Raw genomic sequence first — 5,280 nt, forward strand, 5'->3', positions numbered from 1 at the left:
TAACACGACGTATTCTGTCCACCCAGGGGGAGATAAGTTGTATAAGGACCTCAAGAAGATGTTTTGGTGGCCTGGTATGAAGAGAGCAGTAGCTGAGTTTGTTTCCAAATGCTTAACATGCCAGAAAGTCAAAAGTGAACACAAGAGACCTCAGGGAAAGATTCAACCCTTAGACATTCCGACATGGAAATGGGACTCGATATCCATGGACTTCGTTGTCGCCTTACCTAGGAGTCGGGGAGGCAATAATACCATTTGGGTGATAGTGGATAGACTAACCAAGACAGCAAGGTTCATACCTATGAAAGATACGTGGAGTATGGAAGCCTTAGCCAAGGCTTATGTGAAAAATGTCATTCGATTGCATGGAGTACCCACAAGTATAGTATCAGATCGAGACTCTCGATTCCTGTCGAATTTCTGGAAAAAGGTCCAGGAAGCATTTGGTAGTGAGCTATTAATGAGTACAGCCTTTCACCCAGCTACCGATGGTCAAACGAACGAACTATTCAGACCTTAGAGGACATGTTGCGAGCATGTGCTTTAGAATACCAAGGGTCATGGGAAGACCATTTGGACCTCATAGAATTCTCATACAACAACAGCTACCATGCTAGTATTAAGATGGCACCATTTGAAGCGTTGTACGGGAGAAAGTGTCGTAGCCCTTTGTGTTGGAACGACATCAGTGAGACTGTAGTGTTAGGACCTGATATGATTCAAGAGACGATGGATCAAGTGCGAGTCATTCAAGAAAAGATTAAGACTGCACAGGACAGGCAAAAATCCTATGCGGACCAGAAGCGAAGGGACGAAAATTTCGAAGTTGGGGAAAAAGTGTTGCTTAAGGTGTCCCCAATGAAAGGAGTGATGCGATTCGGGAAAAAGGGGAAGCTAAGCCCTAAGTTCATAGGACCCTATGAGATACTGGCGAGGGTAGGGAAAGTTGCTTATCGCCTGGATTTACCCAACGACCTAGAAAGGGTCCATAACGTGTTTCACGTATCCCAACTCCGGAGATACGTACCTGATGCGTCACATGTCCTTGAACCTGAAAACGTAGAGATAGACGAAACTTTGTCCTATGAGGAGAAACCTGTCCAGATCCTAGACCGCAAAGTGCGAAGTACGAGGAATAAGGACGTCAGAATTGTCAAGGTGTTGTGGAGAAATCAAACTACCGAGGAAGCCACATGGGAAGCCGAAGATGCAATGCGTCTGAAGTACCCTGAGCTTTTCCAAGAGGTACGTGAGTTACGGGGACGTAACTTTTCTTTTAAGGGGGGAAGAATGCGATAGAATTTCGCGCTTTCACCCTAAAGTATGTTAATTATGTTGATTTTTAGTTATATGCTAGTTATGTGTGAAAACTGCTTATCTATTGTGTGAACGTTAGAAAACGCTTGTGAAATTTGGGACTTAGAAGTGCAAAAGATCGTCGTTAAGACGGGCTACCTCAAAGTTTCGGGACGAAACTTCTTTTAAGGGGGAAGCCTGTAATACTCCGTATTTTTAATACTAATTAAGAAAATATAAAAGAATTAATAAAAAGGTATTTTAATTTATTTACAATTAATAGGAATAAATTATTAGTAATATGAATTTGTTAGGAATTTTCGGAGTTTTAAAGAATAACCTAATCTCACTTGACCTAGGTACTACTTTTGAAGGGAGTATAAAAGAGAAAAGGAAGGGAATTTCAGAAAACCCTAAACCTTCTCTTCTCCCTCTCCCAGCCGACTTCCTTTCACTCTCTCTCCTCAGCCGTTTTCATCTCTTCTTCTCTCTCTTTCGAATTTTCTTCTTCTCTCTCTCAGATCTTCTCTCTCTCGGGTTTCTCTCACTGCTTTCTTCGTTGGCTTCGTGCGAAACATTCCGACGAAGGCTGCGCGTGTTTGGCTCGAAGGTTTTGTGCGGTTCGAGAGTGTGGTGCGAGCGACGAGGTGGTTCGAGCGCGCGAGGGTTGGTGCTGCGCTAGTTTGGCTCGAGGTTTGTGCGATTTAAGGCGAGGTTTCGGTGCGGGCGTGTCGAAGGTTGCGCGGGTGTGTCGAGGCTTTCGTCCGCGGGTTCGTGCGGCGTGGTGTGTTTCGAGTGCTGCGACGGGGGGTCGCGGTGTTCGAGGTTGTCGCGAGGAACCGGGGTCGCGTGTGTGAGTTGGACAGCAGAGGCCACCGGAGTTCCGTCGCCGGAATCTTTGTGCCGGCGAAAGTCAGTGGTATAATTTTGTACTTAATTTAGTATGTCAGTTTATTAATTATTCTTATATTTACTGTTTCGTAGTTAAGTAAGGTTTGTAATTAATAATTAGTAATTAGAGTGTTTAGTAATTTATTAGATTGTTAACTATTAAGTTATTGTTCTGTTTTAAGTATAAATTCTGGTTAGGTTTGTAATTGGAATAAGTTGGAAGTAGGAAAATTGTGTCTTATTATTAGTTACAGTTATTATTGTTTCATGAGTAATCTGTTTCATGAAATCTGACTTTGGACATGGAACTTACCTTTGGACATGGAACTTACCTTTTGGACATGGAACTTACTCTTGGACATATGACTTACTTTGGACATATGACTTACCTTTTGGACATATGACTTGACTTTTGGACATAAGACAGGCTGGACTTATGACATTTTGGATTGGTAAATTAGTGGACTAATGTTACTAAATAACTTAGTTATTCACTAATTCTGACTTCTAAAAGACGTTAAATTCACTAGATTAGATTATAACGAAAGTTCTAGAATAAGGTTTTAACTATTGCGTAATTCGAATCGATAGATCGTTATGGTCTTAGTACGTAGTAGTTGTTAGTGTTATCAAGGACGTAACACTAAAAGCTTTGTTTTAACGATTTAGGTCCCAATTTCATAAGCGGCTCGTTCTATTAAGTCAGCGAAAATTCTCCGTTACAAGGTACGTACGCGTACCAGTTTACTTTCAAAGCTTAGTATCATGTTTAGGTTGCAGTTCATGTTATTGGAACCTAGTACCATGATAGGGAACATTTGATTGTGATTGTTTGGTTAGACGTTTATAACGTGAAATCAATATGATGCATTGAAATATGTTGCATTGAAATGCGAAGTTCTATCGTAGTGTAACATCAGCTTATTAATCTGATCTATAGAGTAACAAGAGTGTTACTAGGGATAAGATTGAGTTTGGTAATTAAGAGAGTATGTAAATGACTCCTTAAAGTTATAAAAGAATGATTGGTAATAAAAGAAGATTATGGCGATACTTGTAGTTGGACTCCCTACAAGTATAGAACAATGGGGGAGTGTGGGACTTGTTCTACACTCCTACGCAGGCCTACTGTAACGACAGTAGTGTCCTTATATTTTGATAACTCAAGTAGGCGGAAGGTTCCGTTCGATCTTGGGGTATGCATACTAAGGTGATGGGTGTGAGACGGAACAAAACCGTATTTGCATTTCATCTAATAGACCAAGTCGTCTATTAAGGATTCAGTAGCCCGTATGATTCTAGTAAGATGACGGTGCCCGTTCGATGCCAAATAATGAAAGATTAAAGGATGTGAGATAACGTAGGTTCATATAACAGTTGTAATGTATGCATCATTTATGTTCATATAGTTTCAATGGTTCATTACGTACTCAGCATAGCTGACTCTGTGTGTTATTATGTGTTGTTGTCCTGTGATGAACTATTGATACTTCAATGGGGAGCAGACTAGGTGAGCTGGTGCTGCTGCATGACATCAAGCATATGGGGGCTAGACTGTAGTTTGAAGTTAACTTTTGGTTTGATCATTAATGAATTTTATAGAACATTGTTACATGGTTTGAGTTTGAATAAAGAGGGGTCATCTACGATTCCCGAGTTGTAATTACATTTTCTATTCCGCTGCAATTTGGTTTTGAGACAATGAATTTGAGTTACCGTTTTTCTAATTATGCCTTGCGTTCCATCGCGGCGGTAACACTCCCAAAGTCGATGCGACGTAGCATTAGACGTGTATGGATTTTGGGGGTGTTACAGTAATAGGGCATTTTGTGGGGATATACGTCACCAAAAATTTTTTGTCGGGATATACCAACCTAAATTTAATTTTTGTTAAAAGACACCAAAAACACTATTTTCGGTGAAAAAGCCAATTTTCCGACCTTTGACTTGGTAGAAACTCGCGAGCGAGTCACAAAGTGACAATGAGGAAGTTATTGGAGGAAAATGAATGTAATAGAAACATTATTGAATATCACACACCATACAAAGAGTACTTAAGCAAGTCAAAGGCCGGATGAATTTTAGCCAAAATAGGATTTTTGGTAGTACCTTTTAACAAAATTTAAATTCAGGTTGATATATCACCACAAAAGAAATTTAGTGAGGTATATCCCCACAAATATTCTATTATCCTGGTATATCCTCGCAAAAAACTCTAAAATGTCCCTACAACTCACAATTATTATACTTTTTCTCACATAAGGTTGCCAACCTTAGCGTAACTCTATCATTGTCGCTAAATGTCACCGTTCTTCGATCTTTCCTTTATGAAAGTAGTTGGATGCATTTAATTTTCAAATCTGCAGCTAGGGTTATAAAAGGGGGACTTACTCAAGCTTGATTATTCATATCAACACCAAATACCAATCATCTACAAACTAAAACTAGCTAGTTAGCTACTCCAATCCATTTCCTTGAAAATAATGAAGAGCATGAAAAATAATAGTGTGTTGAAGTTCCCTGTTACCCTTGCCATCATTAGTGTGATGGTGATGAGTAGTACTACTGGTGTGTCTGCAAGCCAATTTCGCGCTGAGATTTCGGAGGAGGTGCTCCCAATTTCTAACATTATTGCCCAACTCCAAGAAAGAAGCATAAGCAGAAGCGCAGGCCACAATAATGAGGTTGGCAAAGCCTGAGCTGCGCAGGAAAGTACGAATCCTGCAGTGATCAACAGTGTTGTGTAGGCTACATTTGCGCACCAGCCAGTCCATTCGTCCCACTGCCAGTTTGCAATCCGTGCGGCATAGCTACGGAAGATTGTTACATTGGTCGTGCATGTTGTCCGGGCTTTAGCTGCAAACTCAGCTTCGGAGCATTGGTGGGTACATGCTACAAGGACTGAATGGACCAGACGTATGATATATGTATGATGTATCATGTATGTGTGTTGTATATCTAACAACATCTACAGAAAAGAATACATGATACATACAAACATACATATAATGGATCCTATCTGCTTGCATGTTTGCTCTTTATTTATCTGAATGGGTTTGCGTTTCTCTAGCTAAATAAAATGGACTACTACTC

The 5,280-nt window shown here is 40.3% G+C and overlaps 1 long non-coding RNA gene across 1 annotated transcript; it reads left to right on the forward strand.

Moving 5' to 3' along the window:
* The first annotated feature begins 2,571 nt into the window (after positions 1-2,571).
* On the forward strand, positions 2,572-3,906 carry LOC130591980 (uncharacterized). Its single transcript, XR_008969965.1, has 2 exons — positions 2,572-2,913; positions 3,693-3,906. It is a non-coding gene; the product is annotated as an uncharacterized LOC130591980 (long non-coding RNA).
* Positions 3,907-5,280: the final 1,374 nt, after the last annotated feature.

The sequence above is a fragment of the Beta vulgaris genome, chromosome 6, assembly GCF_026745355.1.
Source record: "Beta vulgaris subsp. vulgaris cultivar EL10 chromosome 6, EL10.2, whole genome shotgun sequence".
NCBI classification, from domain to species: Eukaryota; Viridiplantae; Streptophyta; class Magnoliopsida; order Caryophyllales; family Amaranthaceae; genus Beta; species Beta vulgaris.